Source organism: Triticum urartu, chromosome 5A, assembly GCF_056163025.1.
Source record: "Triticum urartu cultivar PI428250 chromosome 5A, HENAU_Tu73, whole genome shotgun sequence".
Classification (NCBI taxonomy): domain Eukaryota; kingdom Viridiplantae; phylum Streptophyta; class Magnoliopsida; order Poales; family Poaceae; genus Triticum; species Triticum urartu.
The window spans coordinates 245,766,046-245,788,352 of record NC_141877.1 but is presented as its reverse complement, the minus strand read 5'-3'; positions in this window follow the sequence as shown (position 1 = coordinate 245,788,352).

Sequence of the window (22,307 nt, the reverse complement as noted above, 5' to 3'; positions counted from 1 at the left end):
ACAAATCAATAGGTGCACGAGGTAGGAAACCATACACAATTTCAAAAGGGCACATCTTAGTAGTAGAATGCCACGAACGATTATAAGCAAATTCAATATGAGGCAAGCATTCTTCCCACATTTTCTTGTTATTCTTCAAAACAGCCCTAAGCATAGTAGACAATGTTCTATTGACTACTTCAGTTTGTCCATCAGTTTGGGGGTGACAAGTAGTACTAAAAAGCAGCTTAGTCCCCAACTTAGCCCATAAACATCTCCAAAAGTGGCTAAGAAATTTAGTATCACGATCTGAAACAATAGTATTTGGCACACCATGTAAGCGAATAATTTCACGAAAGAACAAATCAGCAACATTAACAGCTTCATCGCTTTTATGACATGATATAAAGTGTGCCATTTTCGAGAACCTATCCACGACAACAAATATGCTATCCCTCCCATTCTTTGTTCTAGGTAAACCTAAAACAAAGTCCATAGATATATCCTCCCAAGGAACACTAGGTACAGGCAAAGGCATATATAAACCATGAGGATTGAGTCGTGACTTAGCTCTTTGACATGTAGTGCAGCGAGCAACAAAACGCTCAACATCCCGTCTCATCTTTGGCCAAAAGAAATGTGTAGCAAGTATATCCTCCGTCTTCTTGACGCCAAAGTGTCCCATTAATCCTCCTCCATGCGCCTCCTGCAACAACAAAAGACGAACGGAGCTAGCTGGAATGCATAGCTTGTTAGCACGAAACACAAATCCATCGTTAAGAACGAACTTGTTCCAAGTTCTCCCTTCCTTACAATTCTGCAATACATCTTTAAATTCAGCATCATTAACATATTGATCCTGGATGGTCTCCAAACCAAATATTTTAAAGTCAAGTTGTGAAAGCATAGTATAACGACGAGACAAGGCATCAGCAATAACATTTTCTTTACCCTTCTTGTGTTTAATCACATAAGGGAAAGTCTCAATGAATTCAAACCATTTAGCATGTCGACAGTTCAGTTTTGCTTGACTTTTAATGTGTTTCAAAGATTCATGATCAGAATGTATAACAAATTCCTTGGGCCATAAATAATGTTGCCATGTTTCTAAGGTCCGAACAAGAGCATATAATTCTTTATCATAAGTAGAATAGTTCAGACTAGGCCCACTCAATTTTTCAGAAAAGTATGCAACAGGTTTTCCATCTTGTAATAACACACCTCCTAATCCAATTCCACTAGCATCACATTCAAGCTCAAAAGTCTTATTGAAATTAGGAAGTTGGAGTAAAGGAGCATGTGTCAACTTATCTTTCAATACCGTGAAGGCTTCTTCCTGTGCGGTACCCCAAACAAAAGGTACATCCTTCTTTGTAAGCTCGTTGAGAGGTGCAGCAATGGTGCTGAAATCTCTCACAAAACGCCTATAAAAACTAGCGAGGCCAAGGAAACTCCTCACTTGTGTGACCGTTTTGGGCTGCGGCCAACTCTCAATAGCTTCAATCTTGGCTTTATCAACTTCAATTCCCTGTGGAGTAACAACATAGCCAAGAAAAGATACTCGGTCGGTGCAAAAGGTGCACTTTCCAAGGTTACCAAACAAACGTGCATCACGTAGAGCAATAAAAACAGCACGTAAATGTTCCAAATGTTCCTCCAAAGATTTGCTATAAATCAATATGTCATCAAAGTAAACTACCACAAATCGTCCAATGAAAGCACGTAAAACTTCGTTCATTAACCTCATGAAAGTACTAGGTGCATTAGTTAACCCAAAAGGCATGACTAACCACTCATATAATCCAAACTTAGTTTTAAATGCTGTTTTCCATTCATCTCCCAATTTCATACGAATTTGATGGTAACCACTACGCAAATCAACTTTGGAGAATATTGTAGAGCCACTCAATTCATCAAGCATATCATCTAGCCTAGGAATAGGATGACGATAACGAATAGTAATATTATTAATGCCTCTACAATCAACGCACATACGCGACGTACCATCCTTTTTCGGCACTAAAATGATAGGAACAGCACAAGGACTAAGGGATTCGCGTATATAACCTTTGTCGAGCAGTTCTTGTACTTGACGCATAATCTCCTTCGTCTCCTCTGGATTGGTACCGTATGGTGCCCGGTTGGGCAATGATGCACCGGGAATTAAGTCAATTTGATGCTCAATCCCGCGAATAGGTGGTAATCCCGGTGGCACGTCTTGTGGAAAGACGTCCGCGAACTCCTGCAAAATGTTAGTGACAGCAGGAGGCAAAGAGGAAGGCACGTCCTCGAATGAAAATAATGCCTCTTTGCACACAAAAGCATAGCAAACAGATTTGCTAAAATCTAGATCATCAATATCAGATTTGGTGGCAAGTAAACATGCACTTTTCAATTTAATTTCAGAAGCAACACTAGATTGTTTATTATTATTAGGCTGCATTTGCTGCTCAAATTCTTTTGCCACAATCTGATTTTCACTCTTAGTTTTCTCCTGTTTTGCTTTATTAGCTCTATTAATATCATCTTTCAAAATGGAATCAGGAGTCATAGGAAGCAAAGTAATATTTTTATCCTTATGAACAAGAGTATACTGATTGTTTCTACCATGGTGAATAGATTTTTTATCAAATTGCCATGGTCTACCAAGTAATAAGGAACATGCTTGCATCGGTACCACATCACAATCAACATAATCAGCATATGTAGAGATACTAAAATGCACACGAACAGTACGTGTTACTTTAACCTTGCCGCTGTTGTTGAACCATTGGATGTAGTAAGGATGTGGATGTGGTCTTGTGGTGAGAGATAGCTTCTCCACCATCTCGATGCTAGCCAAGTTGTTGCAAGTCCCTCCATCTATGATCACGCGAACAGAACGTTCCTTCACAACTCCCTTTGTATGGAACAAATTATGCCTCTGATTTTGCTCAGCTTGTGTAACCTGCACACTCAAAACACGTTGAGCAACTAAACATTCATACCTGTCAGCATCTTCAGGAGCCATGTATTGCGTCTCATGATCAGAATCGTCTCCACCGTGTTCGTCATGTGTAATAAGAGCCAAAGTCTCATCATAGTAACTAGCGGACTCGTACCCACCATCCTCAGTAACAATCATCACACGCTTAGATGGGCATTCTCTCGCATAATGACCTCCACCCTTGCAACGTCGACAAATAATATCATGTGTTTGCCCTGTTGATGCCATGGATGAAGAAGAGCTCTTTGCAGGCCCAGAAGGTGTGCTCTTGGCAGATAGTGGTGATTGTGCCTGCTTTATTGTATCACGGTTGGAGGTGGCAGCCGACGAACGCGCCGGTGAAGCAGAACGTGTGGAAGTAGATGATGCACGTGGTGTCCATGAAGAAGGTCGACCTGCAGAAAAGTTAGTCCGCGCCAATGCCTGTCGATCCTGCACTTCACGTTCAGCTTTACAAGCAAGATGGAATAAACGAGTGATATTAGTATACTCCTTATACTCTAGAATCGTCTGAATCTCTCTATTTAATCCACCCATAAAACGTGCAAGCATAGCTTCATTCTCCTCAACAATACCACATCTAATCATGCCAGTTTGTAATTCCTGATAATATTCTTCTACAGAATTTTTTCCCTGTCTTAAGCGCTGCAATTTTTGAAGTAATTCACGTTGATAATATGGTGGAACCCAACGAGTACGCATAGCAGTTTTCAAAGCAGCCCAAGTAGCAGGAATGGGATATAATCTACAATGCTCAGACCACCAAACACATGCAAAACTAGTGAATGCACAAACAGCAGCAGAAACACGTCTCTCCTCGGGATATTGTAAACATGTAAATCGTTGTTCAGTTTCTAACTCCCAAGTAAGATATATATCAGGAACATATCTACCCTCAAATGGTGGAATATTCAATTTTAGTTTAGGGAGATGGTCATGATCTCGTACCTGAGGGTGAGCCCTACCATTGCCATTATTTGCATGTGGACGACCTGATGGTTGCTGTGCTGGTGGTGGCACGTAGTTCTGATTTTGATCAACCTCATCCTCGTAATCGCCAGCAAAATCATCCTCCTCCACATCAGCAGCAGGAGCCACAGAAGTAGCAACAGCAGCACCAACAGTTTGGCCAGGTGCAAGAGGGAGACGGCTCGCTCGGCAGAGGGCTGTTTCACGATGTGTAGGTAGTCGTCGTTGTTGTTGTTGTAGAGGTGCGTTAGGTGCAGCCGGTGGTGGTGGTGGAAGACGCGCGAGCAATTCATTAAACCTGTCGTCGAGCTTTGTTTCGAACGTCTTCTCCATGTCATCTATCTTCTCCATGGCCTCTTCAAATCTGTTTAGCACATCCTGCACCTGTCCATTCATCATTTGCTGAAATTTATCATGCAACTCCTGATTCGTCATGTTCTCCCAGTCAGTCTCGTCAGCTTGTGATCCTGCCATGGTTAGCAACAATAGAAAACACACAAGAATATGATCCTACAGAATACTAACAAGAGGTGGTGGTGGCGGGTGTCACAAATCCGTCAAGCAAATCTCAAATTCTTACCAGTTCTTACCCAGCAGCAGGCGGTGATCGGCAACCGTTGTAGTCAAAACTCTCAAAAGCTTGGATAGAGCGATTGCCAGGGAGTCAAACGCACGACGTAGAGGTATGTGGAGCTGGGAAGGCTTATAGTATGGTAGCAAAAAGGGTCAGCAATAATCAATTCAGAGATGCAAAGTTGAATAAACGCTCAACGACGGTACTGTGCTGGTCCTAGGCTAGACCGTGCTAGAGACGCGAGCCTAGAACACTAACGAAATCACGGCGCTGCACGTAAATAAGGGAAAAGCACACTCTGGAACTTTTTTTTTCGCGTTTTTTTTGCGCTCCTCTTTTTTTTTGCGAAAAATTACTATAATGGCGAGTGTCTCAAAACTCTTCCCTCGACAAACTGATAGGATGGGCACGAAAAAAAAAATTCACTTTTTTTTCGGAAATCAGGGCAGCGACGACGAAAAAGTGCGACAAAAAATCACTATGATGGCACGTGGCTCAAAAGACTCAGAAAAGCCTAAAAATAGGATAGGGAAAAAATATTTTTGCCCGTGAAAATTTTGGCCTAAAAACTGCCCGGGGGTCTCCAGACTCTTTTTTTTCCCCGAGACCTACGCAGGCAAGGAAACACGAATCGGAATTGAGATTGATCTCAAGAACAAACCTAATATGAGAAGAACTCGGATTGGTGGTGGATATATGGTTGTGGTATATGGCAGCGGTGGTGGTATATGGTAGCGGTGGTGGTATATGGATAGAGATTAATGGTGGTATATGGATACGGATTGGTAGTGGTATATGGATAAGGATTCAGAGCAGTGGCGGATAAGCAAAAGTGGTAGATGGGCGATGATGATGGTGCGGCGGCGGCATGACAACTTATGACCAGAACTCGAAACTCTAAAAGACTAGACTCTAAGACCAGCAACTTGACACGACGATGCAACCGCAAATTCAACAAAGCAAAAACCCTAAAAAGATTATGCAAAGGCTCAGATTGGTTCGGATATGATGAACTAACCCTAATTTTTTTTGTGGCTTTTTCGTGGACTGTAGGTATGAAGAACAGACTCGATCTAATCTACGAAAAATTGTAAAATCTCACCGAGCAACCTGGAAATCTGATACCACTTGATAGAGGCAAAGGTGTCCCGATGTTTCGATGAGATGGTGGCTATCGTTTTCTGTGGGAGTCGACCTTGACGATCCGACTACGAACGTGCGAGACGTCGCGCCTTAGCAATCGCTAAACCAACTTCCGAGGGGTTATTGACCACGCCGGAGCACGATCAACCTGACCACGAGGGCCTGTTTCCTGCGAGCAAACGAAGAACAAGCAAGAAACTGAGATTGCAATCTGGATATTGCGAATATAAGATGAAAGCTTTATTGATCAAGGTGGGGTTCTGTGACGTCTTAGTCTGGTCGTTGGACACAAACGAAGTACGCGAAGTTGCAGCTATGGCGAACTTTTAATCTAAACAAAACCCAAAGTCTAAACGACGCCCTAAGGGCTTTATATATGGAGGAAGAGAGGGGAATTTCGTGGCCCTTGAGGGTGGGGTCCGAAACCAACCCTAACTCTTGTTTCCCCACACATACGGACTCTAAAAATAGCCTATACTTAAGTATTTCGAAATTACATGGGCCTGGCCCATTAATAAGGTGACGCAGCACCTAGAATAGCCTATGGACGAATATTATGAAGTGGCATCTTGTATATTTCGTCCATGGCTTCATGCACTCCTTATGGCGGCTTCAAAGTCCTGAAATCATCACTTGTAACTCCGTTCTTGATCCCCTTGCGCATGCCATCAACTTCATGCGTGTTCTTGCTCCAATGTTCATCCTTCTCCAAGCTAGGCCCTTCATTTGAAAGCAAAACAAATGTATCCAATTTAGGCAGCATCATAATCTCATGAACATTAGAATCATTACCAAGAAACGAAAGTACCTGGTAATTTAATTGGCGTGCGCGAGCTCTAGTAATTGGTCCAGTATATGTAACAGTAGGGGCTGTGGGTGTAACAATGGTATTGATGTCCTCATCAGATGACGACGTTCTTGATATGCCAAATTTTACTGCTATGATTGCAGATTTCGAGGGCCCAAAAAAGGATATGATTGGTTACAAGGATCTCCCAACCATTAATCCGGACTCCAAGAAAGAAATGTATCCAGGTTGCAAAAAGAAATATTCCAGGTTGAGTGCCACCCTAGCGCTTCTCGGATTTAAAGTAGCAAACGATCTATCAAACAAGGGCTTCACAGAGATGTTAGGTCTTTTCAAAGAAATTCTTCCGGAAGATAATGTGCTCCCCAGAAGCACAAATGAAGCGAAGAAAATTGTTTGCCCATTGGAACTTGAAGTACAAAAGATACACGCTTGTGTGAATGATTGTATATTGTACCATGGTGAGTACAAAGATTTGCGTGCATGTCCCACATGCAAGCATGCACGATACAAGCGCAAGAGAGCAAAGGACAAATACAAATTGGACGACGAGATCAAGACAGGAATCCCGTTCAAGGTTGTTTGGTACTTGCTTCTAATTCCAAGGTGGAGGCGTTTGTTTGCAAACCCTAGCGAGGCAAAGAGGTTGCAGTGGCATCATGATGAGAGAATTACAGATAGGTTTATGAGGCACCTGAAAGATGGGGCTCAATGGGAATTAATCAACAAAAAGTTTGAAAAATTTGCCAAGGATCCTAGAAGTATAAGGCTCGGGGAGTGTACTGACGGGATGAATCCTTTTCGCGATATGAGCAGCAATCACAGCACATGGCCAGTGCTTCTGTGCATATATAACCTAGCTCCTTGGTTGTGTATCAATAAAAAATACATTATGGTGTCAATAATTATCAAAGGCCAGAAGCAACCTGGAATTGACATCGACATTTACTTTCAGCTACTGGTAGAAGAACTGTTTACTGTGTGGATAGATGCACCTGCTGTAAAATGTTATGATGCCTAGAGAAAGGAGATTTTCGATCTACATGTGATGCTGGTGCACACCATTCAAGATATGCTGGAATTAGGCAACACATCGGGGCAGAAAACAAAGGGAGATGTAGGGTGTGTCACATGCATGGATAGGACAGCTAGTAGAAGACTTCCCAACTCGCACAAAACAATGTATTTGCATCATCGTAGGTTCTTACGAAAAACTCACCCATACCGAAAGATAAAAGATGAATTTGATGGTATGGCAGAGGCAGGTGCGGGCCCAACACCCTATGACGGGGAGGTGGTCCACAACATGGCTAAAAAAATTAATGTTGTGCTTGGCAAGAACCACCCTTTGACGGTGAAACAAACACCCAAGGGTCAAGTGTTTAAGAAGAAATCGGTGTTCTGGAAATTACCTTACTGGGAGATTCTACGTGTACTGCATCGGTGTCATGCACGTAGAGAAGAACGTATGTGAAAGCATCCTTGGTACTCTGCTCAAGATTAAAGGTAAAAGAAAGGATGGTGACGGTTCATGGCTCGATATGCTTGCTGCTCAATCAAAACGCAAGAGTGAAGCAGAAGATGATGACAAATTCATCAAAGCTCGCCAGAGTTACATTTTCAGTACAAAAGAAGCAACATAGTTCTTCACCTATTTGTTATCAGTTAAGACACCCTCTTCCTACTGTGCAAACATCAGAAGTCTCATGGATGTGAGCTCAGGTAAAATGAAGTTGGAACACATGAAGTCACATGATTGCCACGTAATGTTGACACAAATCCTCGCGGTGGCCATCAGGAATCTGATGGACAAAGATATAAGAAACACACTCATTGACCTCTATGATTTCTTCAACCAACTATGGCAGAAAGTTGTAAATCCTGAAGAGTTGGATCATATGCAAGATGATATTGCAAGAATATTCTCCAATCTAGAGATGTTTTCCCATCGTCATTCTTTGATGTCATGGTCCATCTCACTGTGCACCTTGCTGACGAGATAAAGTATTGTGGTCTTGTGTTTCTTCGCAACATGTATCCCTTCGAGTGGTTCATGGGAATACTGAAGCACTTTTGTCGTAACCGAAACCATCCAGAGGCAAGCATCCTACAAGGTTATACTGCAGAGGAGGTGGTCGAGTTTTGCACCGAATAGATGAAACAAAGACCTATAGGTTTGCCCCTCTCTCGCCATGAGGGAAGGCTGAAAGGTAAGCCGATCCTTGCTGGCATGCAAATGGCTGCACCCGGAGAATTGGCAGAGAAAGCCCATTTGACGGTACTGCTTAACAGCCCAGTTCTTATCGCTTATGCCGAAGAACACTTGGCGGAGATACGCCAAAGCTTCTTACCAATGGTGCCTTCATCAGATGTGGAGATGAAGGAGCACACTAAGAACTATGCTGAACAACTGAAGAATCGTTTGGCATAAGGATCCATCGATGACATTGCTATGTGGTTGGCACAAAAGCCATCACCTACGGTGTCGACGTACCAAGCATATGCCATAAATGGATACACGTTCTATACTGAGGAAAGTGATCAGAAGACCTCATATTAGAACAGCTCTGTTCGAAGAGAATGCATGACTGTAAATGAAGCTGATAAAAGGGTATACTATGGAACCATCAAAGAGATTTGGGAGCTTGACTATGTGAAAGTTAAGGTGGCATTATTCAGGTGTGCATGGATCCCTCTTGGTTAGGTAAGGATTGATGAATACAGGAAGACCTGTGTTAACAGGACAACGATGGCATATCACGCGGACCCATTCATTCTTTGTAACATCCCAAATTTTCAATTTGGAATGTTATACATAGGTCATTCATGCATATCATACTTTATTGCATTTCGTTTTGCGGTCCTCGAAATCCTAAGCAACTCAAGGACCCTCGGAGGGAGTTGGGGATTTCCTAGTTCTCATATTTGAATTTTTCTCAAATATCGAAACAAGGATCACTTTGGTTTTAATTATTTTTCTCTCCGAAAATATTTCATACAAAAAAAATAAACGAGAGGAGATAATATGACTTCTCCAAAATAAATGAAACATTGGAGGAAAAATACTAAAATCAAATAATATATTTTATTTGGGTTTTATCGCTATTTTATTTGAATTAGGAAAAATATGCGTTTTTCAAAATTGCATTAGAGGCCCAAATAAATGTTCACTTTGTCCGCTATGTTTTTAGAGGACGGGGAAAATTTATTTCAGGATTTTTGGAGTCCGTTTACTATTTCTTTTCTTTGCTTTTCTGCGTCAGGTTTTTTTTAAACGCAACCGACTTACTGGGCCGTGTCCGACCTGGACACTGCGCCCGGGTGGCTTTATAAGACGAGGCTCGCGCCCCTGAGGCCCAAGTCGCACCGCCGACGCCCCAAACCCTAGCGCCGCCCCGACGCCGCCGATGTGCCGCGCCGCCGCCGCCTCGCGCCGCCTCGCTGAAGCCCTGCAGCGCTGCCTCGCTGCCGGATCCGCTCGTTGCTGACCCCGCCGGACCTGCCGAGGTAGCCGCCCGCCGCTGTCGGTTTTCGTTAGAAAGCCGCTCGTTTTTTTCGAAAACCCTAAGATTCAGTTTTTATTTTTTTAGATCGGTTTTTGTTCGGCTTTCCGCGGTTTAGCTAAATAGTGAATGTTCGTCCGTACGTTGTTCGTCCGTTAGTCACAGACAGCGAATGTTCGTTCGTTAGCCTGTTCGTCAGTTTTTCTTTTTCTAGGGTTTTTCCGAGATTATTCTCGATCGCAATTTCTGCCCTGATCTTAGTTTTAGTTTATCTTTTCGCTCGTTTATCGGAATCAGGCGATTCAAGCGCCTAGGTCTTCGTCTCGTAGCCCTCTTTGTGTTTAACCAACTTGAACAAGATTTTGATACATTAAAATTTGACTTTAGTCCAGATTAGTAATCAGATCTTGTTTCTTTCGTAGTTTGAGTTTCGTTACTCCATTTGATTTAATTTTTTTTTGCAAACCGGAGTTCTTCATCTGAATTTCTGGTTAGATCTTCTTATTTGAGTTTTACCCGTGCTTCATTGCTTGAGTGCTTATGTATGCTATTGTTTGTTTGCGATAGAATTCCCGGAGTGTGAAGCGTGCTACTACGAGTCACTAGGCTTTGCGGATCGTCAGCAGGGCAAGTAACACATTGATCATACTTCTTCCATACCCAGTTTTTATGCATTAGTTCCAATCCTCAAACATTGCATGATTAGGAAGTGTTTAACTTGTGGGTATTGGGAAGTAGTTGATGAGGTAGAACTTATTGCCCTGTTTTATCATCAAACCCTTGGGAGTTATTTTTTTCAACGTACGCCTATATTGCCATGCTATGCTCGTAGACGTGGTTTGGTTGAGGGATCCATGACAGATGTGAGTTGTTAATTAATGGTTAACTTAAGGTGGCAGCTTTAATACAAATCTGGGTGGATTGCTTGTGGGCACCTGGAGAATCCAGTGTTGTCCAAGGATATCCCGGAGTACCCATGTGATCATCCTACGGTCCGCCACCCAGGCTCAAAGGGATCATAAGATTATTCATGCTAGAAACTTCTGTGTGCAGCCACAAGCAATTATCGGCTCTAGCATAGTTGAGTATGTTGTGTGACCTCTTTCAGTGGTGGGCTAGCAGATGTAGGGGAAAGTAGGTGTAACGGTACACCCAGAGTAAAGAGTTAATGCTTCTGAAAGACTGTGTCCCAGTCATCCATTTTCTCAAACACCCTGTAGTGCCAGAAATCCAACGGAGGAGATCGAGTCTTGTGGGGAAAAGTGCGCAAACCTCTGTAGAGTGTACAAACTAATCATGGTTAGCCGTGTCCCCGGTTATGGACATCTTGAGTATCTGGTTCTTGGATTATCATATGGATCTCAACACTCTAAATTAATTTTGTTGGGTTGATAATTACTTTTAATTGGGATTGAGTTGGAGGAACCTTCTGAATGATGTTTCAACTACCATGATAGTTAAATAAAATATATTCCTTTGTTGTAGGAAAAAATTGGCTTTTCACGAAACATATTAACCATACAGCCTCCACCAGCCATATATGCATGTAGTGATAGCATTTGTCTATTCATTACTCTACTGTGTTACATTGCCAGCATATTCCATGTGCTGACCCATTTTCGGGCTGCAACGTATCATGTTGCAGACTTTTCAGACAAGGAGTAAGGTTCACTAGGCCGTTGTCGTGCACTCAGCTATGCCGTTGCAGTTTATGGACTCACTTTATCTTCCAAGCCTTCCGCTATTATCATATTAGATGGCCTTAAGCCATATTTATTGTAATAAGTTCTCTCTTGAGACATTCGATGTAATAAGTGTGTGATTGCTACTATGTTATAAATCCTTCGAGTACTGTGTGTGTCAGCATTACAGATCCAGGGATGACACTGAAGCACAAAGACTTGACCGTTTGAGGTCGGGTCGCTACATTCTTGCCAGCGATGCTACCCAGATTTTCTTTGTAGAAGACCCCTAGCATAAGAACTGCCATTTAGCGATGCATGGGAAGAGAAGGGTACTGGGTGTCGACGATGTTGCCGATGAGGACGAGTACGATGAATTTGATGAGTTGCCAGCCAAGGGATCACGCACCCATGTAACAGAGCAACGTAAAATCATCAAAAACCCCAAGTTCAGTCGGGGTCAACTTAATGATCCCAGTTCCCCCATGTACATGAGAATTAAGCCATAAGACTAGTCTTTATGCCTACCGTGCAACTTAATTTGTTCAATTTAGAACTGTCGCGTGTACTGAATTTGTGAGTTATGCCCGGTTTTCTGCTGATGTAAGAACCATTAATATGTTGACCTTGATATGCTGTAAGCTCAGGCAATTAATATGAACTGTTTTTTGTTATTATTATAATATCATAGAGGTAGCACACTCAATTGATCTCACTATATTATGTGTGGTGTAGGGTGGAACCCTAAGTGGAGATCTTTCACGAATCGGAGGGGGGATCCCCAAGAACAAGATGAACACAAGAGGGAAAACACTCAATTGACTAGATCCAATGATAGAGGCTAAGGTGTCCCGATGTTTCGATGAGATGGTGGCTATCGTTTTTTGTGGGAGTCGACCTTGACGATCCGACTACGAACGTGCGAGACGTCGCGCCTTAGCAATCGCTAAACCAACTTCCGAAGGTTATTGACCACGCCGGAGCACGATCAACCTGACCACGAGGGTCTGTTTCCTGCGAGCAAACGAAGAACAAGCAAGAAACTGAGATTGCAATCGAAATATTGCGAATATAAGATGAAAGCTTTATTGATCAAGGTGGGGTTCTGTGACGTCTTGGTCTGGTCGTTGGACACAAACGAAGTACGCGAAGTTGCAGCTATGCGAACTTTTAATCTAAACAAAACCCAATGATGAGGACATGAATACCTTGGATACGACCAAAAATATTGCATACATGCATATTTGTCAGGTGTATGGGACATTTGTACAATCCACATATGAAGATAAGGGAAAAGGAGAAGTTTAGGTTGTGTTCAAAAAGTCCTCTCACGTCACTTTTGGGCCAAGAGAAGATAGAGTCCAAGTCTCTCACGTTCTGGATTCAGATTCGGACTGCACAGACATACCTGACTGAAAACGCCAACAACTTTTTCATACGGACTCCGAATTGGGTGATTCTTTTTTTTGTTGGAAACTAGATTTCGTGCTCTTTCCAACCCAATTGGATTCACCTTCAAATTCGTCCGGAGCGTTGAGTTACGGACGAAACAATCTGACGTTGCAGCAGAATCCGAGTCAAACTACAAGCCCAAAGGTGTTCCATCACCTCCACTTGGGCCCATGAGCCTTGTACGACCTAGGGTTAGTTTTAGGCTGCCTTGGGACGTCCTCCCACCTCCTTGGCCGCCACCCCTTGCTCCTATATAAGTAGATCCATCTAGTAGCTTTTTCCTTGGGATTTGTTTAGTTAAAAGTTAGCCATTGCAACTTCGTGTACTTCGTTTGTGTCCAACGACCAGACCAAGACCGCTTCCGGATCCCCACCATTATCAATACTTCATATTTATTTGCAATATTCAGATTGCTTTATCATATTCTTGCTCGTTCTTCGATTGCTTGCAGGAATAGACCTTCGTGGTCAGGCTGACCGTGCTTCCAGCATCGTCAGTAACCTCAGGAGATTGGTTTAGCGATTGCTAAGGCGCAACGTCGTGCACGTTTGTAGTCGGATCGTCAAAGTCGTCTCCACCAAATCGATAGTTATCATCTCATCGAAACATCGGGACCCTCGCCTCTATCAAGTGGTATCAGTTTTCAGGTTGCTCGGTGAGAATTTCCAGTTTTCCTAGATTAGATTTATTTTCTTACCTATTGTCCAAGAAAAAGCCACAAAAAAGAGTTAGATCTATTCATCCTTGGTCCAAGCCAGTCTGAGCCTTTGCAATTTTCTTTTCATTGCTTGCATAGTTGAATTATCGGTTGCATCGTCGTGTCGAGTTGCTGGTCTTAGTGTCTAGTTCATTTAGAGTTTCGAGTTCTGTTCATATTAGTCACGCCACCGCTGCATCATTATCTCTTCCGCTGTCCACCACCCATCCATCAATTTCCACCACGTGCTACCCACCATTCATTGTCATAATAATAATTGAGATCGTTCACATCTTCACTTGATCCAATCTGCATCTTATCTAGTTTGTTTTGGAAAGAGGGAGAAAAAAAAGAGAGAAAAAAAACGAGAGAAAAAAAGGAGAAAAAAAAAGTCAGAGAAAAAAAAGGAGAGAAAGAAAAAAAGTGTGAGGAAAAAAAAGAGAGAAGAAAAAAAACAAAAAAATCGGCACAAACTTTTTCAGAGGAAAGTTGGAGACAAAGTTGTTGATATATCCTGCTTGGCTGTTGTTTCACCTCATTATCTTTACTGCCGTTGTGATCTTCACTTATATCTTGCTGTCCAGAGCTACTTAGTATCCTTCATTGATGCTAGTTGTGCTACGACGTGACCTCATTAGTGTTCTAGGCTCGCGTCTCTAGTTCGGTCTAGCCTAGGACCAGCACAGTACCGTCGTTGAGCGTTTATTCAACATCGCATCTCTGAATTGATTATTGCTAATCTTTTGTGATAGAGGCAAAGGTGTCCCGATGTTTCGATGAGATGGTGGCTATCGTTTTCTGTGGGAGTCGACCTTGACGATCCGACTACGAACGTGCGAGACGTCGCGCCTTAGCAATCGCTAAACCAACTTCCGAGGGGTTATTGACCACGCCGGAGCACGATCAACCTGACCACGAGGGCCTGTTTCCTGCGAGCAAACGAAGAACAAGCAAGAAACTGAGATTGCAATCTGGATATTGCGAATATAAGATGAAAGCTTTATTGATCAAGGTGGGGTTCTGTGACGTCTTGGTCTGGTCGTTGGACACAAACGAAGTACGCGAAGTTGCAGCTATGGCGAACTTTTAATCTAAACAAAACCCAAGTCTAAACGACGCCCTAAGGGCTGTATATATGGAGGAAGAGAGGGGAATTTCGTGGCCCTTGAGGGTGGGGTCCGAAACCAACCCTAACTCTTGTTTCCCCACACATACGGACTCTAAAAATAGCCTATACTTAAGTATTTCGAAATTACATGGGCCTGGCCCATTAATAAGGTGACGCAGCACCTAGAATAGCCTATGGACGAATATTATGAAGTGGCATCTTGTATATTTCGTCCAAGGCTTCATGCACTCCTTATGGCGGCTTCAAAGTCCTGAAATCATCACTTGTAACTCCGCTCTTGATCCCCTTGCGCATGCCATCAACTCCATTCGTGTTCTTGCTCCAATGTTCATCCTTCTCCAAGCTAGGACCTTCATTTGTAAGCAAAACAAATGTATCCAATTTAGGCAGCATCATAATCTCATGAACATTAGAATCATTACCAAGAAACGAAAGTACCTGGTAATTTAATTGGCGTGCGCGAGCTCTAGTAATTGGTCCAGTATATGTAACAGTAGGGGCTGTGGGTGTAACAATGGTATTGATGTCCTCATCATCCTCCCCTTCTTGAAATGAAGTCGTCCTCGACGGAAGCTCATCTTCCTCACCCAAATAAGGCTTCAAATCTGCAATGTTAAAAGTGGGACTAACCCCAAAATCTGCAGGTAGCTCAAGTTTATATGCATTATCATTTATTTTCTCTAAAACCTTAAAAGGACCATCAGCACGTGGCATTAGCTTTGATTTGCGCAGATTAGGAAATCTATCTTTACGCAAATGTAACCAAACAAGATCTCCAGGTGCAAACACAACATGTTTTCTACCCTTATCTCCAGCAAGTTTATATTTAGCATTCATACGCTCAATGTTTTCCTTAGTTAACTCATGCATTTTTAAAATCAATTCAGAACGTTCTTTAGCATCAAAATTAACCTTCTCCGAAGATGGAAGAGGCAACAAATCAATAGGTGCACGAGGTAGGAAACCATACACAATTTCAAAAGGGCACATCTTAGTAGTAGAATGCAATGAACGATTATAAGCAAATTCAATATGAGGCAAGCATTCTTCCCACATTTTCTTGTTATTCTTCAAAACAGCCCTAAGCATAGTAGACAATGTTCTATTGACTACTTCAGTTTGTCCATCAGTTTGGGGGTGACAAGTAGTACTAAAAAGCAGCTTAGTCCCCAACTTAGCCCATAAACATCTCCAAAAGTGGCTAAGAAATTTAGTATCACGATCTGAAACAATAGTATTTGGCACACCATGTAAGCGAATAATTTCACGAAAGAATAAATCAGCAACATTAACAGCATCATCGCTTTTATGACATGGTATAAAGTGTGCCATTTTCGAGAACCTATCCACGACAACAAATATGCTATCCCTCCCCTTCTTTGTTCTAGGTAAACCTAAAACAAAGTCCATAGATATATCCTCCCAAGGAACACTAGGTACAGGCAAAGGCATATATAAACCATGAGGATTGAGTCGTGACTTAGCTCTTTGACAGGTAGTGCAGCGAGCAACAAAACGCTCAACATCCCGTCTCATCTTTGGCCAAAAGAAATGTGTAGCAAGTATATCCTCCGTCTTCTTGACGCCAAAATGTCCCATTAATCCTCCTCCATGCGCCTCCTGCAATAACAACAGACGAACGGAGCTAGCTGGAATGCATAGCTTGTTAGCACGAAACACAAATCCATCGTTAAGAACGAACTTGTTCCAAGTTCTCCCTTCCTTACAATTCTGCAATACATCTTTAAATTCAGCATCATTAACATATTGATCCTTGATGGTCTCCAAACCAAATATTTTAAAGTCAAGTTGTGAAAGCATAGTATAACGACGAGACAAGGCATCAGCAATAACATTTTCTTTACCCTTCTCGTGTTTAATGACATAAGGGAAAGTCTCAATGAATTCAACCCATTTAGCATGTCTACGGTTCAGTTTTGCTTGACTTTTAATGTGTTTCAAAGATTCATGATCAGAATGTATAACAAATTCCTTGGGCCACAAATAATGTTGCCATGTTTCTAAGGTCCGAACAAGAGCATATAATTCTTTATCATAAGTAGAATAGTTCAGACTAGGCCCACTCAATTTTTCAGAAAAGTATGCAACAGGTTTTCCATCTTGTAATAACACACCCCCTAATCCAATTCCACTAGCATCACATTCAAGCTCAAAAGTCTTATTGAAATTAGGAAGTTGGAGTAAAGGAGCATGTGTTAACTTATCTTTCAATACCGTGAAGGCTTCTTCCTGTGCGGTACCCCAAACAAAAGGTACATCCTTCTTTGTAAGCTCGTTGAGAGGTGCAGCAATTTTTGAGCATATAATTACGTGTAACTCCGCTCTTCATCCTGAATCTCTCTATTTAATCCACCCATAAAACGTGCAAGCATAGCTTCATTCTCCTCAACAATACCACATCTAATCATGCCAGTTTGTAATTCCTGATAATATTCTTCTACAGAATTTTTTCCCTGTCTTAAGCGCTGCAATTTTTGAAGTAATTCACGTTGATAATATGGTGGAACCCAACGAGTACGCATAGCAGTTTTCAAAGCAGCCCAAGTAGCAGGAATGGGATATAATCTACAATGCTCAGACCACCAAACACATGCAAAACTAGTGAATGCACAAACAGCAGCAGGAACACGTCTCTCCTCGGGATATTGTAAACATGTAAATCGTTGTTCAGTTTCTAACTCCCAAGTAAGATATATATCAGGAACATATCTACCCTCAAATGGTGGAATATTCAATTTTAGTTTAGGGAGATGGTCATGATCTCGTACCTGAGGGTGAGCCCTACCATTGCCAATATTTGCATGTGGACGACCTGATGGTTGCTGTGCTGGTGGTGGCACGTAGTTCTGATTTTGATCAACCTCATCCTCGTAATCGCCAGCAAAATCATCCTCCTCCGCATCAGCAGCAGGAGCCACAGAAGTAGCAACAGCAGCACCAACAGTTTGGCCAGGTGCAAGAGGGAGACGGCTTGCTCGGCGGAGGGCTGTTTCACGATGTGTAGGTAGTCGTCGTTGTTGTTGTTGTAGAGGTGCGTTAGGTGCAGCCGGTGGTGGTGGTGGAAGACGCGCGAGTAATTCATTAAACCTGTCATCGAGCTTTGTTTCGAACGTCTTCTCCATGTCATCTATCTTCTCCATGGCCTCTTCAAATCTGTTTAGCACATCCTGCACCTGTCCATTCATCATTTGCTGAAATTTATCATGCAACTCCTGATTCGTCATGTTCTCCCAGTCAGTCTCGTCGGCTTGTGATCCTGCCATGGTTAGCAACAATAGAAAACACACAAGAATATGATCCTACAGAATACTAACAAGAGGTGGTGGTGGCGGGTGTCACAAATCCGTCAAGCAAATCTCAAATTCTTACCAGTTCTTACCCAGCAACAGGCGGTGATCGGCAACCGTTGTAGTCAAAACTCTCAAAAGCTTGGATAGAGCGATTGCCAGGGAGAGTCAAACACACGACGTAGAGGTATGTGGAGCTGGGAAGGCTTATAGTATGGTAGCAAAAAGGGTCAGCAATAATCAATTCAGAGATGCAAAGTTGAATAAACGCTCAACGACGGTACTGTGCTGGTCCTAGGCTAGACCGTGCTAGAGACGCGAGCCTAGAACACTAACAAAATCACGGCGCTGCACGTAAATAAGGGAAAAGCACACTCTGGAACTTTTTTTTTTTCGCTTTTTTTTTTTTGCGCTCCTCTTTTTTTTTTTTTTGCGCTCCTCTTTTTTTTTTTTTTTTTGCGCTCCTCTTTTTTTTTGCGCTCCTTTTTTTTTTTGCGAAAAAATTACTATAATGGCGAGTGTCTCAAAACTCTTCCCTCGTCAAACTGATAGGATGGGCACGAAAAATTTTTTTTCCCACTTTTTTTTCGGAAATCAGGGCAGCGACGACGAAAAAGTGCGACAAAAAATCACTATGATGGCACGTGGCTCAAAAGACTCAGAAAAGCCGAAAAATAGGATAGGGAAAAAAAATTTTTGCCCGAGAAAATTTTGGCCTAAAAACTGCCCGGGGGTCTCCAGACTCTTTTTTTTTTTTTCCGAGACCTACGCAGGCAAGGAAACACGAATCGGAATTGAGATTGATCTCAAGAACAAACCTAATATGAGAAGAACTCGGATTGGTGGTGGATATATGGTTGTGGTATATGGCAGCGGTGGTGGTATATGGATATAGATTGGTGGTGGTATATGGATATGGATTGGTGGTGGTATATGGATACGGATTCAGAGCGGTGGCGGATAAGCAATGGTGGTAGATGGGCGATGATGATGGTGCGGCGGCGGCGTGACAACTTATGACCAGAACTCGAAACTCTAAAAGACTAGACTCTAAGACCAGCAACTTGACACGACGATGCAACCGCAAATTCAACAAAGCAAAAACCCTAAAAAGATTATGCAAAGGCTCAGATTGGTTCGGATATGATGAACTAACCCTAATTTTTTTTTGTGTGTGGCTTTTTCGTGGACTGTAGGTATGAAGAACAGACTCGATCTAATCTACGAAAAACTGTAAAATCTCACCGAGCAACCTGGAAATCTGATACCACTTGATAGAGGCAAAGGTGTCCCGATGTTTCGATGAGATGGTGGCTATCGTTTTCTGTGGGAGTCGACCTTGACGATCCGACTACGAACGTGCGAGACGTCGCGCCTTAGCAATCGCTAAACCAACTTCCGAGGGGTTATTGACCACGCCGGAGCACGATCAACCTGACCACGAGGGCCTGTTTCCTGCGAGCAAACGAAGAACAAGCAAGAAACTGAGATTGCAATCTGGATATTGCGAATATAAGATGAAAGCTTTATTGATCAAGGTGGGGTTCTGTGACGTCTTGGTCTGGTCGTTGGACACAAACGAAGTACGCGAAGTTGCAGCTATGGCGAACTTTTAATCTAAACAAAACCCAAGTCTAAACGACGCCCTAAGGGCTGTATATATGGAGGAAGAGAGGGGAATTTCGTGGCCCTTGAGGGTGGGGTCCGAAACCAACCCTAACTCTTGTTTCCCCACACATACGGACTCTAAAAATAGCCTATACTTAAGTATTTCGAAATTACATGGGCCTGGCCCATTAATAAGGTGACGCAGCACCTAGAATAGCCTATGGACGAATATTATGAAGTGGCATCTTGTATATTTCGTCCAAGGCTTCATGCACTCCTTATGGCGGCTTCAAAGTCCTGAAATCATCACTTGTAACTCCGCTCTTGATCCCCTTGCGCATGCCATCAACTCCATTCGTGTTCTTGCTCCAATGTTCATCCTTCTCCAAGCTAGGACCTTCATTTGTAAGCAAAACAAATGTATCCAATTTAGGCAGCATATATGAGAATTACGTGCAACAGGTTTTCCATCTTGTAATAACACACCCCCTAATCCAATTCCACTAGCATCACATTCAAGCTCAAAAGTCTTATTGAAATTAGGAAGTTGGAGTAAAGGAGCATGTGTTAACTTATCTTTCAATACCGTGAAGGCTTCTTCCTGTGCGGTACCCCAAACAAAAGGTACATCCTTCTTTGTAAGCTCGTTGAGAGGTGCAGCAATTTTTGAGCATATAATTACGTGTAACTCCGCTCTTCATCCTGAATCTCTCTATTTAATCCACCCATAAAACGTGCAAGCATAGCTTCATTCTCCTCAACAATACCACATCTAATCATGCCAGTTTGTAATTCCTGATAATATTCTTCTACAGAATTTTTTCCCTGTCTTAAGCGCTGCAATTTTTGAAGTAATTCACGTTGATAATATGGTGGAACCCAACGAGTACGCATAGCAGTTTTCAAAGCAGCCCAAGTAGCAGGAATGGGATATAATCTACAATGCTCAGACCACCAAACACATGCAAAACTAGTGAATGCACAAACAGCAGCAGGAACACGTCTCTCCTCGGGATATTGTAAACATGTAAATCGTTGTTCAGTTTCTAACTCCCAAGTAAGATATATATCAGGAACATATCTACCCTCAAATGGTGGAATATTCAATTTTAGTTTAGGGAGATGGTCATGATCTCGTACCTGAGGGTGAGCCCTACCATTGCCAATATTTGCATGTGGACGACCTGATGGTTGCTGTGCTGGTGGTGGCACGTAGTTCTGATTTTGATCAACCTCATCCTCGTAATCGCCAGCAAAATCATCCTCCTCCGCATCAGCAGCAGGAGCCACAGAAGTAGCAACAGCAGCACCAACAGTTTGGCCAGGTGCAAGAGGGAGACGGCTTGCTCGGCGGAGGGCTGTTTCACGATGTGTAGGTAGTCGTCGTTGTTGTTGTTGTAGAGGTGCGTTAGGTGCAGCCGGTGGTGGTGGTGGAAGACGCGCGAGTAATTCATTAAACCTGTCATCGAGCTTTGTTTCGAACGTCTTCTCCATGTCATCTATCTTCTCCATGGCCTCTTCAAATCTGTTTAGCACATCCTGCACCTGTCCATTCATCATTTGCTGAAATTTATCATGCAACTCCTGATTCGTCATGTTCTCCCAGTCAGTCTCGTCGGCTTGTGATCCTGCCATGGTTAGCAACAATAGAAAACACACAAGAATATGATCCTACAGAATACTAACAAGAGGTGGTGGTGGCGGGTGTCACAAATCCGTCAAGCAAATCTCAAATTCTTACCAGTTCTTACCCAGCAACAGGCGGTGATCGGCAACCGTTGTAGTCAAAACTCTCAAAAGCTTGGATAGAGCGATTGCCAGGGAGAGTCAAACACACGACGTAGAGGTATGTGGAGCTGGGAAGGCTTATAGTATGGTAGCAAAAAGGGTCAGCAATAATCAATTCAGAGATGCAAAGTTGAATAAACGCTCAACGACGGTACTGTGCTGGTCCTAGGCTAGACCGTGCTAGAGACGCGAGCCTAGAACACTAACAAAATCACGGCGCTGCACGTAAATAAGGGAAAAGCACACTCTGGAACTTTTTTTTTTTCGCTTTTTTTTTTTTGCGCTCCTCTTTTTTTTTTTTTGCGCTCCTCTTTTTTTTTTTTTTTTTTGCGCTCCTCTTTTTTTTTGCGCTCCTTTTTTTTTTTTTTTGCGAAAAAATTACTATAATGGCGAGTGTCTCAAAACTCTTCCCTCGTCAAACTGATAGGATGGGCACGAAAAATTTTTTTTCCCACTTTTTTTTCGGAAATCAGGGCAGCGACGACGAAAAAGTGCGACAAAAAATCACTATGATGGCACGTGGCTCAAAAGACTCAGAAAAGCCGAAAAATAGGATAGGGAAAAAAATTTTTGCCCGAGAAAATTTTGGCCTAAAAACTGCCCGGGGGTCTCCAGACTCTTTTTTTTTTTTTTTCCGAGACCTACGCAGGCAAGGAAACACGAATCGGAATTGAGATTGA